This window comes from Triturus cristatus, chromosome 6, assembly GCF_964204655.1.
Source record: "Triturus cristatus chromosome 6, aTriCri1.1, whole genome shotgun sequence".
Classification (NCBI taxonomy): Eukaryota; Metazoa; Chordata; class Amphibia; order Caudata; family Salamandridae; genus Triturus; species Triturus cristatus.
This window is the reverse complement of record NC_140589.1, coordinates 845,068,809-845,084,066: the sequence shown is the minus strand read 5'-3', so window position 1 is coordinate 845,084,066 and position 15,258 is coordinate 845,068,809.

The following is a 15,258-nucleotide window of genomic DNA, read 5'->3' as shown; positions in this document are numbered from 1 at the left end:
CAAATACCCATTGTATATTCTTCGATTGGTCAAATGGAGAGTGCATCGAGAACAGCAATTGTTGTAGTTCAGCCATATTATGCTCTATGACAAATGAGCTCAACTTTGGTACATATTGAAACCAAAGAACTGGTCAGTACACAGCCGACCATGGTATGTGTTATATAGTTAATCAAGAAGTGGAAGATAAACACATCAGGGATGGTTTGGAATGGAGTTGCTTGAAGGCATACATAGAGGATCTGAATTGTCTAGAACATAGAAGATACAACTTCATACCTCTGGTGCTGTTTCCACAAGAATATGGGTTATTCAAGAAAATATTTACATTTTGAGGGTTTCATAGTGGAACGACCAAAAAATCAATTACTGAAGGTCAGCCATAGTGCATACCTGGATGAGCCCACTGATGAATGGTGCTTATTAAAGTTTAGTAGTGGGCATCATACTGACAATCAAAGCCAAGACAAATCTTCTGTGGCCTAGTCAAGTTTCTGTTGAGCGCTCCATGGGATTATTAAGAGAGTGTGATGACAACCAAAGAAGTGTGGCCTATGGCCTTGAAGGAGGTCATGGTAGTCCCAGCAATACACTTCACACCAATAGCATTGTTCTCATAACACAGGTGCAGTTCCAGAATAGATATCATGTCATCTACGTGTCCCCAACATAACCTATGTTGAATCAACTAGAGTTAGTTTAATGAAAAGGGAGTAACTTGACTAATGCAATGAACAGAAAAAATAACTACCATTCTGGTAGAACACAAGAGTGGATAATGTAATGCTACAGGTATACACCTAATCTTCCAGAGAGCAGACATTAAGATAGTAGGTTGATCTGCAACTGCATAATTGTTTTACTAGTGACTCTTATGGAGTAGGTGTTTTCAATAAAGACAAAAAATCATCATTTCGCATGTGATGCACAATGCTGTTGATAGATGATTTATATTAAAAGAAATGATCCAGTGGTAGAAAGACGTATTGGCACTCAAGATAAAATGTCTGAGAATAAAGCAAAAAGTTCTGCAAAACTTTAGAACTAGCAGATATCTGGTGGTGTAAAAATCCAACAATGCATAATTATTCATATTTTCACACCAGTTCCCAAGATGCGCTGTAAAATGAATTTCATTGTAGCTCAAAGAGAGACAGAGCTTGTTATTCATACCACTTTTCAGATCCATTCCTCATATTCAACACTGTGGCGTTTCTCAGGGGTAATCGTCTCTTCTGTCCTATTCAACACCATAACTTAACCCACATAACAGACACGGTTTAAATCATCATTCACCCGTACAGGTTACAACTGTGCAAATTAAACACAAATTATTTGAAAACTGGATGGCCCTCAAGACCTCTAGCAGTGAAGATATTAATTTGCCTCTGTGCATTAGAGGCATGGATGATAATTAAGCTCCTAAAGATCAATACAGTAAAGAGAGAGATCATGACTTGTGGACAATGGACAATAATTTTATGTCACACCAGCTACATTAAGAGAAGAAAGAAACCATGTAGTAACCATGGAATTGGATCCGTTCTTGATACCCTATGCCAATGAGGTCACAAGAAGCACTTCCTACAAAGCGAAAACACTATAATGCATCTTCCCATACCTTGGATTCCAACAAACATTACAAGTTGTAAACACTCTTGTGATCTGCAAGCTTAACTATGCCAATAATCTGTACTTGGTGCCCTCATTTCATCAAATGCAAATACATCCAAACCAAAAGGCTAAAGTTGGCTCACTGCTGACCCTGAGAACAGAACCCTGAACTATAATCTTTCTACCATATAAGCATGGTTTAGAGTTATGAAAGAGAACAGATACAGGCACACGATCTGAATTGGGAGCACCACTCAACATAACCTTGAAAAGACTTCAACATATTGATGGAATATAAAAACTATACCATCCCAACAATACACTATGGCTCTCCAATCAATTACTAGGAATAGCCACTGCCACTCTGCAATTGAAGACAAGCAACCTGCTTAATGACTTAAGGGTTTCCAAACATAGCCCCAACCTAAACTTTAAAGACACAGTAAACTATGTCTTCTCTGACTTCTACCTCTAACCATAAGATGGATACCAGTTACGCTTGTCTTTATAACAGCACTACTAGGATCAATTTGATATGATCCATGCCACCTTATGATATAATATCCCAAGTCATTACCTAATCCCTCATCATGAATGGGAAAAGCATATAATACTTGAAAGGTCCTCTGGAATCTTGTTTGATTATATCATACTGATACAGGCTATACCAGACTGCCTAAATAATCAGGTAATATCTGGTTTTATAAAAGGCTGTTTGTCTAGCACCAACATAAGACTAGTAAGAGACATAAGAAAATATAGTGAGGGGCATATTTACCAGGTTTGTTGCGCAGAGCAGCACAGCAGGTTAGCTTGCTGTGTTGCCCTGCGTCACAGGGAAAGGGCATAAATGCGCCATATTTTCTAATGTGATGCGTTCCTCTCCTTTCTCTTGTGCTGGCACCATTTCAGCAGCCTAGCACCAATGCAGGCACACTTGCACAATTGTGCATGCCCTGACCTCTGGACCTGGCCAGCACTTCCCAGCAGCTCCGGCTCTCTGTCACACTGCCCCGGCTCTGGGACCCGCCACAACTGGAGTTTGCACCAGCAGCGCGCCCCAGGTGTCTGTCGTTTTCCCCTTCTCCTGCTGTCCTGTTTAGCTTGCATGTTCCCCCTTTCTCGTGTGTACTCCGCTGCTTGGTCCCTGTTGTGTTTAATTTGCTTTACTCCCTTGCCTCCTGCTGTATATTATTTGTTTTTCTCTCCCTTGCATCATACTGCGTTTTCCTTTTTCCTGCTGCTGCTGCCCTGTGGCCCCGCCCCCCACACAGCCCCGCTCCTGCCACCCTGCCACTGGTCCCGCCCCCTCCCCTTACTTAATACTGACCGCTGCGTGTTCACACAGCGGACTCGCGCAGCGGGCGCACCGCTGGCGCACCAAAGGCGTGCCAATGGCAAGCCAGTCTGCACCCGTCCGTGCCTGGACCACACCCAGCACCAGACCCCCTGGCCAGACACCACTACAATGCCTACACCCTCCACGCACTCAACGCCGGCCGATCCCCCACCTGCTTCCAGGCCACGCCGAAGCTCACCCACGGACCCTTAACCTGCCGGATCGGCAGCTACACCTGCCAGTGCACACCAGCACATCCTGACCCCCCCACCAAGGCAGGCCACAACCTTCTCAGATGCATACTGCTCAACACCCGCTCCGTCCACAGGCACACCGTCGAACTCTGGGACCTACTCGACTAATCCTCCCCGGATGTCACTTTCCTAACGGAAACCTAGAAAAACTCCTCCTCGGCAGGCGAGATCGCCATATCCATCCCGGATGGCTACAAGATCACACGCAGGGACCGCACCAACAGACCAGGAGGAGGAATCGCCATTGTCCACAGAAACACCCTCAGAATCTTGACCAACACCGAGGACACCCTCAGCACCACTGAACACTTGCACTTTCAGATCCACATCGATTCCAACACCACCCTCAGAGGGACCCTCGTGTACAGACCCCCTGGACCCTGCCCCCAGTTAATCGACTCCATCACAAACGCCATCAGCACGCACACCCTGGCCTCCACAGACTACATCCTCCTCGGAGACTTGAATTTCCACCTCAAGAACAACAACGACAGCAACTCCACCACACATCTGGACAACCTCGCCAACCTCGGCCTCAAACAGCTCGTCACGACACCCACCCACTCCGCCAGGCACACGCTCAACCCCATTTTCTCCGCCAGCAGCAACGTCTCCATTAGCCACACCACCGAACTCCACTGGACCGACCACCACTGCATCCACTTCTCCTTCAAGAAAACCGACGCACACAACCACCAGCAAAGAATCCCCCACTGCAGCTGGAACAAGGTCACCGACGACCAGATAACCATCACCCTCGCTCGAGACCCACCGACCTGCCATACCGACACCGACACAGCCGCCCGCAACCTCAAGCAATGGATCGAAGACTGCGCCAACACCCTTGCCCTGATCAACAAACCCACTAAAAGACGCACCGACAGAAGAGCCATCTGGTTCACCGCCGACCTCCAGACTTCCAAGCAGACCTGCCGGAGGCTAGAGAAGAAATGGCGCCACGAGCAAACACCGGACAACCACGCAGCACTCAAGAACGCAGCCGCATACATCACCAACTTATTCGAACGGCCAAAAGGACCTCCTTCAAGGAACGCATCAACAACAGCGCACACAATACTAAAGAGCTCTTCAGCATCGTGAAGGAACTCACAACCTCAGCTCTAGCTCCAACGACATCCCGCCGTCACAAGACCTCTGCGACGCCCTAGCTACCTTCTTCCACCGCAAGATCGCAGACATCCACAATAGCTTCAACACCCAGACCCTGATAAACAGCCACCGTCACACCAGACTCACCGCCCCCCAGTCACACTGGTCCCCTGAACTCCTGGAACCACGTCAACGTCAAAGACACCATCAAGACCATGAGCACCATCTAATTCGGCTCACCATCAGACCCCTGCCCCCACCACATCTTCAACAAAGCAAGCTCCATCATCACACCCCAACTCTGTAAGATCTTCAACAGCTCGTTCGAGACTGCAACCTTCCCAGAAAGCTGGAAACATGCAGGGATTAAAGCCCTGCTCAAAAAACCCAAGGCAGACCCACAGGACCTCAAGAACTTCTGGCCCATCTCCCTGCTCCCGTTCCCGGTGAAGGTCATCGAGAAGATCGTCAACAGACAACGGACACAATTCCTCGAAGAGAACAACACCCTGGACTCGTCCCAAATTTGGATTCCGCAGCAACCACAGCATCAAAACTGCCTTCATCGCCGCCACCGACGACATTAGGGCCCTGCTGGACAGCGGCGTAACCGCGGCCCTCATCCCCCTGGACCTCTCAGCCAACTTCGACACCATCTGCCACCACACCCTGCGCACACAACTCTACAACGCGGGGAACCGCGACAAAGCACTAGACTGGATCACCTCCTTCCTCACCGACAGAACCCAGAAAGTCCGCCTCCCTCCATTCCGATCCGAAGCCACCAAGACCACCTGCGGCGTACACCAAGGATCATCCCTCAGCCCGACCCTCTTTAACATATACATGACACCGCTCACATAGTCTCATACGCCGATGACACACAGATGATCCTCTCCCTCACCAAAGACCCCACCACTGCCATGACCAACTTCCACGCAAGGATGAAGGCCGTCGCCGAATGGATTAAGAACAGTCACCTGAAACTGAACTCGGACAAGACGGAGGTCCTCATCCTTGGTTCCAACCCTTCTGCCTGGAACAACTCCTGGTGGCCAACCTCGCTGGGAACTGCGCCAACCCCTGCCGACCACGCACGCAACCTGGGGTTCATCCTGGACTCAACGCTCTCAATGACCAAAAAAGTCAATGCCATTTCCTCCTCCTACTTTGACACCCTCCGTATGCTTTGCAAGATCTACAGATGGATCCCCACCGAAACCCGAAGGACGGTCACCCAAGCCCTTGTCAGCAGCAGGATGGACTACGACAATGCCCTCTACGTGGGAACCACGGCCAAACTCCAGAAGAGACTCCAACGCATACAAAACGCATCAGCACGCCTCGTCCTCGACATCCCCCGCCACAGCCACATCACTGCCCACCTGAAGAACCTGCACTGGCTACCCGTCAAAAAGAAGATCACCTTCAAGCTCCTCACCCACGCTCACAAAGCACTCCACAACGCAGGACCAGCATACCTCAACAAGTGACTCACCTTCTACACCCACATCTGCCAGCTCCGCTCCGCTGACCCCGCCCTCGCCACCGTTCCACACATCCACCGAACAACTGAAGATCCTTCTCCTACTTTGCCGCAAAACATGGAAATCCCTCCCCATCCACCTACGACAGACTCAGGACCTGCTGACCTTCAGGAGACTCCTCAAGACCTGGCTGTTTGACCCGTAGCTGCTTCCCCCATCCCCCAGCGCCTTGAGACCCTCACGGGTGAGTAGCACGATTTACAAATGCTTGATTGATTGATTGCCTGTGCTGTAGGCAGGATTGTTATTGTGCATGAAGGGGCCTCTTCATGCACAAAAAATGATCCTAAAAGGCTTTTTCCTATTATGTGTGCTGCAGAATCGAGGACACATAGAAAGATGCGTTTTGGATATTTCTCCTCATAATGCCTAATCTGGGAGACATATCTTTTTGTTGCATTCTCAGGTTTACCAGGTTTGGTAAATCTGGGAATGAATCAAAAGCCATGATATTTGCATGAGAACACCCACCACATGCCCATGGAACACCTCCCTTGCGCATAGTAATGCAACACAGACATTTGTGCTGCGTTGCATTACTCCATATTTTTTAAGCCATGCAAAGTGGCTTTGCATGGCCTCATAAATATGACTTTGTGGTTTGAGTTGTGCATGTACCACTTTGCGTGGTGCAATCATGACACAAAACCCTCATAAATATGCCCCTAGATATATGCCACTTAATGACATTATAATTTGCTTATATGTGGAAAAGGCATTTGATAATGTAGTTTTGTCAAAAGAAACCTGATAAAATGAACTTTGGAAAAGTCATTAATAATGGAATGAAAGCAGCAGCAATTTAAAAAAACGAATGGATTGTTATTCAGGTTTATCACACTACAGAAAGGAAACAAACAAGACTGTGCACAATCACCACTATTAGTAAATTTAGTGGTAGATGTCTTAGCAATAACTGTTAGGACCAATAATGTCTTCCCATGTGTTAACATTTGTCAAAAACAATGCAAATGCTTATTGCTTGCAGATGTAATGCTGCTCTATTTACCATCCCAAGAAGCATTTATATCAGACTTACTGAGTTGGTAATCAAATTAGGCTGCTATGATTCTCACGCTGCAAAATAAAGTGGTTAAAATCCAATATGAAGCGTATGTGCAAAGGGATGAGTAAAAATGAATATGGTCACTGGCCAATGCAACATAAAGCACAGCAGTTAACTTATATAGTTCGCCATTTGTCTAAGGAAGACATAAAATAAAATGTAAAACTAATAGCAACTACAAAACCAGATGAGGAACGTTGGCTCAAGCTTAATTTAATCTATCTGGGGCAAAATCAACACAACAAAAATGTGTGTTCTACCAAGGGTTCTCAATGTATTTCAAAATATTTGTGCAGCAGGAAAATAGATGTGCTATCTTACAGTAAAAGAATTGAAGGACTCATTTATTTGGAGCCGAAAAAGACTCTTTCATTTTATGAGTGTAAATTGCTTTTAAATTAGCTATGCTTGTTATGAGTATGAATCATTTAAATTATTAGTGGCTCTTGTATGGTCTAGTACAAAGATTCCTCATGAGAGAATTCAACCCCTTCATTGGAAAGTGTGGCTAATTAATTATATCATCATTGTATTACAATTGCTACCAAACATGATTACAACTATTTGAATATGAAATATTGAGCTGAATACAATCCTCTGCTAGAAGAACATTGGAAATATTTGAAACACAGACAAAGTATCAAGGTATACATTGCAAGTATTTATCATCCTGGTGTGATAGTGAATTCAATACTTCAACTGCGAGCTCTAATGTCTAATGAGAAGGTTAAGGCTATATTGAGTTAAAACATTTGCAATACAGGTCTTCTTTAAAACATCAAGTGAGATTAGGAGAGTGAATTGAACTTTAACCTAACTGAAAAAGATTCATTAAGATACTTAAATAGTATGTCAAAAACAATTAATATTCCAGCAGCATGGTTCAACAAAAGTATCACAGTAAACTCGCTGAACTCCATTTAATGATGGGAAAAATTGGATTCTTGGATTGTGAGAAATGTTTGCAGGGAAATGTCATTCATGCTTCTCAACTGTCTATTCTTTTCAGAGTTGTGGAATTTAATGAATATTATAATGCATTTGATTTTAAAATGTGATAGAACTCTGATAACTGAGGGCCTGACGATGGTGGTGGTACCGCCATAGTCAGCCCATCGAGTGCGGTTATACTGCCATCTGCCCTTGCAGGTCCGCCCACTTCATTACGATGGCGGGCGGATGGGGGGGCTGGCGGAGCGACCATTCGCCTCTGCCTCGCATCAGACTGTTGGAGGGACTGCAATCTCTACAATATTAGTGGTGCCTGCCATAGGGATTATAATGACCTGTCCGCCTGCCATTTCATGGCAGCTCGCCAGCCAATAAAAGGCAGGCAGAAAGTGACTTTGGGGGTCCCTAGCAGGCCCCCCTTCCACCCTATCCCTCAGCTATGGTGCCTGTCACAAGGTGAAGGTATGTTTACAAACATGCCTCTTAGCAGTGAGGCTTGTGCTGCAGCCCTTTTCTGGCCCGCAGCACATGCCTCCATGCTAAGAGGCATGTTCCCAACTGCCTCCACGGTGGTTGGATTGTAATTTGTTTGGCGAGGCCGCCGACTCCCTGTCGCACAGTCCCGTTCCCAACAGGATGGTGGTCGGACGTTCGTCCGACTGCAATCATAATCAGCCCCTAACCTACTTCTTTTATATTACTCAGTAAAATGGACATAACTGGAAAAGAGGAAATAATTATGGCTACATAGAAGACTTATGATGGTGTAAAAGAATATTTTGAACAATTGGAAGCCCACTAGAAACCTACATATTGATACTTGGACAAATAGAGATCAATTTTCTCAAACTCCCGCCTTTGACTTATTTGTAATACAAGATAGGTTCCAATGTTACATTGCCTGAATTGGATCCTACCCAGGGAGTATTTATGGAATCCTATTACCTTATATTGTAGGGATACTTTAAATATGTTTGTATATTTTTGTTTATTTGTAAACTACTTCAGCTAGCTAATTAAAATTATTCTTAGCATTTCAATGTGTATGCTTGTTTGTTATTTAACAGTGCAAACATGACCATGCAAATGAAAATTCTATGAATAATAATAATTAGCTATTAGAAATACATTGGAAAAATATTTTGGTTCCCATGTACATGTTTAAATAAATATCTGCATAAACGAATAAAAACTATGAATGAAGAAGTGTTGCAACTCAGACAAAATATTGCAGGTCAAGAACACCTTCCAGTTCAAGTGAACTTTACACTAGATTAGACAGGATAATCATAGTACTACAGCAATGACACTTTACAGCGGTGGTGCTGTTCACATGAAGACAAATCATTCACAGCCTTTGAAATAAGATTTATGTACTTCAGTCGCTATCAAAAAATTGAAAGAGATTTTAGAGTACAGACATTTTTTGGCATGGCTGGATGGTAGGATGGAGGAGTTTATCTGAGCACCAGCAGTCAGTTCCACATATGGTGACTGCAAACTAATTGGGCACTATCTTTAGTTTCCAATGGGTTTTATGGTTTACAGTTCATTCAGTGTAATTGCTATACTGAGTCCACTCGACACAAAATAAGCCATCATTGTTTACCTTACTTTGTCATAGGTCCTGTTATTCTGAGTCAATGTGGCATCATCTTTGCAAGAAGGAGGCCACTAATGCTATTTAGTTCCAGGTGATTTTCAGTGGTCATATACGTGCTTGAAGAGATTTCCAGAGTTTAGCTGCATGTAAGAAGAATGATCCACCCTTGTGCTCCCCTCCTTCATCTAAGCTCAACGATCAGCTGTGCTGACAGCCGAATCTGAGATCAAGGTTTTTTGTTCATTGAAGTTGCAGATGAGTGTGATGGCTGACCATTTGATCAGTTTTCCAAAGAATGGCCCATTTGATATTGGTCTGTATCTCGTTGGCCTGGTGGAATGCAATTGCTCTTTCTTAATGAGTGACTATGTAGGAAATTGTTGCTCTCCATAGAAGGTGCTTGTAGTGGGCAATTATTGATGTTGTTAGACATCGCAGATAGCAGAACCTTTTTTAAGGTCATAGAGGGCTGGGGTTTTAAGGTCAAACTGCAAGGCCACTAATCATGACCAGATGAAAGTATTCCAAACCTGAGAGTTCTTTGAAGAGCCAAAATGTTTGCTGTAGGCCTCTGTTTTGACCTCTTACAGCTAGAATTCTTGGGTCTTGTTGGTGAGGTGAATGTGAAGCATATTAGCTTTGGATTTAAAATGGTCTATGAACTTGGGACCAGGGAATTGTGATGGTCGATCCTGAAGACACTCCATAGGCAGATTTTGTAGAGCAAGTTTCTGAACGTCTTCAATAATGTTAAAGTCTAGCAATTTATTATTTAATCCTCTTTATCCACTCATTAGTCCAAGGCATGTTTTGTTGCTACTCAGGGTGTTTCAAAGCTTTGAGCTGGATGAGTTCATCATAGACTTTGCAGAGTCAATCATATAGCTGGTTCACAGTTCTATTTGGTTAGGCTGTGTGTATGTAAGTGGTGAGATTGAGTTTCAAAAGGTTGAGTTTGTTCTACCACCTTTAGGTGAATGACATCAGGTCTGTGGTAGCAGATGAGGTTGAAAGAGGTGAGATGTAGTCACTTCAGAAGGTGGATTTTGAGCATGTGATTAGGAAGAGTCATGGCTGATTGAAGAATCAGTTCAGTCTGTAATCATGTGTGTGTCACCCCAATGCCTTCCAGAGAGAAATTGTCTTCATGGTGTGATGTAACGGCCCCTGGCTGTGGCTGTGAAGATAGTTCAAAGCATTTCCAAAGTTAGTAAGTTTCAGAAGGTACCTGAGATGAATTCAAAAACTGTATCTGTGACATCATCATAATTAAGCAGTGGTCTTTGGCATAAGAGCAATACACATGAAAAGGTAGACGCAAGTGTGCAGTAGACAAGTAGAGATTTGCGATATATCAAGATTGAGGGCCTAATTACGATGTCGGTTGGAGTTGCCCCCGACTGACACAGTTTCGTGGAAGGAACTGCCTGACCCTAGGTCGGCTGTTCTGGCTGCGCAATTAGGATGTGACAGCACATGGTGCGGTCGCAAGCTTCCATTAATCAATGGGAGCTTGTACGGCGGGCTAAAACCACCTGCAGAATAAGTTCCCATTGAAAAATATTTGTTTATAAACATCCTTGCGCTGTGTGGCAGGCACCTCGGGGTACCTGAAACATGGTGAAGGGATATGTAGGGGGCATCATAGGTGCCCCCCAGGACCAAATGCAGAGGGCCATGGGGAAAGGGTGCCCCCAAAGTCAGTGTCTGACAGTCAATCCATGTCAGAAAGGAAAACATGGATTGGCTGCCGGAAACTGACATCATAATCCCACCGTCCTTAAAGGATTATGAGGAGTTACCGACTGGCCGACGGGCTCCTTGAGCCCGTCGGTACCACATTGGATTCCCTGGCCAGTTTAAACTTCAACTGCCGTCATCATAATACAGCGGTCAGACTTTAAACTTACCATGTCAGTTGGAAAGCCTCCGACAAGGGATCGGAGGCTTTCCTTCCGGCAATGTAATCAGGCCCTAAGTCTTCAATGTGGTTTAATTACAAAGGTAATTTACAATGTTTTGTGGAAAACAAATAAATTGCTAAGAGGGAAATGATTTGCTATGAGATCCAAATAATATAAAATATTTATTGGCATAGACAACTATAGAAAATATCTGCACTGCCATACTTTGAAACAAAGTAAATAATCAAAAATGTAAAACTAGCAGATGAGGTTCTAAGAAGACTCGATCTGTAGGAATATGTGTTTGTAAGAAATTTGGTTATTGGATGATAAGGTGGAAGCCCCACTGAAGCAACTACTACAAGTCACTAAAATAAACCTCTACTGAACCCTGGAACTTCTCATTGGTGGTTACTGCTGCTGTTATTGCTGTGAACACTGAGTGCAGATCTTGCGTTCAGGTCATCTCTAGTGGTTGCTGTAGTGCAAAGAGTCCGGTTCACTAGAGTTTCATGACTGCAGAATCTTGATACTAACGGCCCTATTCCAAGTCGCAATGAGCCAAAACGTCAGGGTTTTACCTTTCCTTTGGCAGGAGTACTCCCTGATGCCAAAAAGGGTCCAGGAACTGGGGAGGCACCTCTTGAGGATAAGGGACTCACTCCAGTAGAGGTCAGTAGGGCTCAGGCAGGTCCAGTGCCATGTTCAGGCAGGACCATTAGCAGTAGGTCAGCCGGGCAGTTGCAGGGAGGACTAATAAGCTTTCTGTGTCCGTGTAGCACACACAGCAGGTCAGCCAATTGGAGTCACTCTGTTTAGCCTGGCAAGAAGGCAAGCAGATCCTGTCTTCTTTCTCAGACACCAAGCCTGTCCCTCAAGCAGAAGGGAAATGCTTCTTTTGTAACTTCCACAGGTCTAGGAGTGTTTTGAGTGGCCCTGGAGGTCCAATATGAATAGCTGGTGCCAGCCTTTGTGTGGGGGGGCTTCTTGTCCTACCCATGCATCTCATTCTGGAAATGTCTCCCTCCTCCCCTGTCAAGGCTCCAAACTGTCTGGGGGTGACAATAAGTAGAGCAGGCATGGTGTCAGATTCCTTTGTGTGTGCAGAAGGCAAAGCCCTTTGCAGAATATGTGGGGCTGGGTAAGCCCCGCCTATTCATTCTACCGGAATGGCCCATCCTAACCACAACTAAACCCCTTTGTGTTACCATCTGGAAGCAATAAACACACACCAACAGTAGAGACATTCCCATTCATATGAACCAGGACACTGGCAGAAGGCACAAATGGTTGCGACAAGAAAATGTCAAATTTCTAAAAGTGAAATTTTTAGAAGTGTGCCTAAAAATCTGACTTTACCATTAAGGACGATTTTAATTTACAATTAATTTAAGTGTAAACAGCATATCTCTATCTGCTTCTAATCTAAGGCTATCACTTATTAAATAAAATAGGGTGAACCAGTTTTAGTTGACGGGAGGGATAGGCTTTGCATGCAAGGAAAAATGACTTTAGGTGTTTTTCACTACCAGGACATGTAAATCCTAAACATATATGTCTTGCTTTTTAAATACAATGCACCTTGCCCTATGACCCTTTAGGGTCTACCTTAGCGATGATTTATGAGCATTCAATACGAAAGTTTAGGCCTAGCAACAGGTTTATTTGGCCAGACTGAGATGGCAGTAGAAAACTGCATTACAGGTTGCAGTGAAAGGCCTGAGATATGTTTTAAGAGGCTACTTTATTTGGTTGCACAATGAATGCTGCAGTCTCACTAGTAGCATATGATTTCCAGGCCCTGGATATTAGTAGTATGATTTTCTAGGGACCTACACGTATATTAACTGTGCAAATTAGCTGTGGCCAATTTTATCATGTTTAATGGTAATTGCACAAGCCCTCCAGCACTGATTAGCAGTGGTAAAGTGCACAGAGTCCTATTAGAAAACAAAAACAAGTTCAGCAAAACAGGAGGGATGAAGGGATAAAGTTTGGGGGGAACACCACACCAAGGATGTCAGGTCTAACACTGACTAACTTGGATGTATACATTCAAACTCCTTTAAAATTTGACAAAGATATCCCACCTCTTTACCCAGTTCTGATAGCGATGAATGCAATAAGCAACACATTATGTATAATAATGGAGACACTGAGACTGCAACACTAAAAAAAATTCTACAAACATAAAAACTTAAAAAGGCAAAAAAAACTCTAAAAATATGACACAAGGATAATATGTCAAAAATACTAACAGTGAAATGACAACAAACTATTTGTATTAATAATATAGTTGACCTACTACAACCATTATCACTTACATTTTCCCAGATCAGTTTGTTCGGACAACTATTATGATATGCCCCTGTGATGAACTATCTGTACAATCCCTATTGAAGTTTTCCTTGTTCTGTAAATTCCATTTTGTATTTACAAAAAGATTTTTACTCCCTGTATTGAGAAGGACTGGTATTGTAAAATGCAAGCCTATTTTTTCAACACCTCAGTTTGCCGTTCGTGTGTTTTAATATTTATTCTTTTTTAAATCTGCTTTACGTCATAGGAGAAAATGTATATTTTAACTTTTTATTGAAATCATGTTTGTTTACTGTATTAATTACTGAGGTCATTTGTATTCTGTGGTATTTTTGTGCCTAATGTATGTGTATATGTATGTATGATATATATATATATATATTCACTGAAAAAACCATAGGTTTCACACATGTTATAGTTAGCTGGACATTTTACTGATAAAAAACCAATGAAATTCCCCCGTTATAGTTACTGTAGGCAACTATAACTCACGCGACCGCAATCCTCTGCTGATGCTAATACTGTATTTAGACACTTATTTGCCCATGTCTTCTTCCATTAAATTTTAGCTATACATATATTACAAATATTTTTTTTTCATAAAGACACATATGTCATCAGCAGAGGATTACGGTCGCGTGAGTTATAGTTGCCTACAGTAACTATAACGGGGGAATTTCATTGTTTTTTTATCAGTAAAATGTCCAGCTAACTATAACATGTGTGAAACCTATGGTTTTTTCAGTGAATTAGCAAGGTTTTTTAAATGCTAATTCCTAACTATAACGTGTGTGAAACCTATGGTTTTTTCAGTGAATTTGTACGGTTTTTTAAATGCTAATTTATTTATGTATTATTTTTTATATATTTATTTTATAATAAACTACGTATTAAAAATTATTATTTTTTTTTTTTTTGGTTTTCACCCTGCGAATTTTTTTTTTTTTTGTAAAAAAAAAATTTTTTTTGGTGTTTTTCAGGGTGCGCGCACTGTGCGCGCACCCCCGCGATTTTTAAAAAAAAAATGTTTTTTTTTTGCCTTCGGGGTCCTTCAGGGACCCCCTGACAAAGGCTAGGGGGTCAGGAACTCTCTACCCTGCCCCCTTTTCACGTTCGCCACCTTCCTTTTTCACTCTCGCACTGAAAACAAACAAAATGGCGGCCGACACTTCCTGATTTCGACCGATTCGAACGTTGACTAACATGTAACCACCAATCAGAATTACGCTCGCGCATGTTAGGGTGCTCGCACGGTGCTCGCACGGTGCGCGCACCCTGCGCGCATATATATATATATGCTTTTAAATGCTATTTTCTCCGGAAATACTGAACAGATTTACACCAGACCTGCAAAAGGCACTTCCTTGACCTTATGGCTACCTCTCTGCCAAATTTCAAGTAATTCTGTTCAGCCGTTCGGGCTGTAGCTGTGTCTAAAGGTCCTATGGAAAAATGCATGGGGAAAACGCGTTTTGGGACCCCCCTTTTATCTCAGCCCCCGCTTGACGAATCCCCCCGAGACTTTCAGGGTAGGAGCGGAGCGTAGCGCCC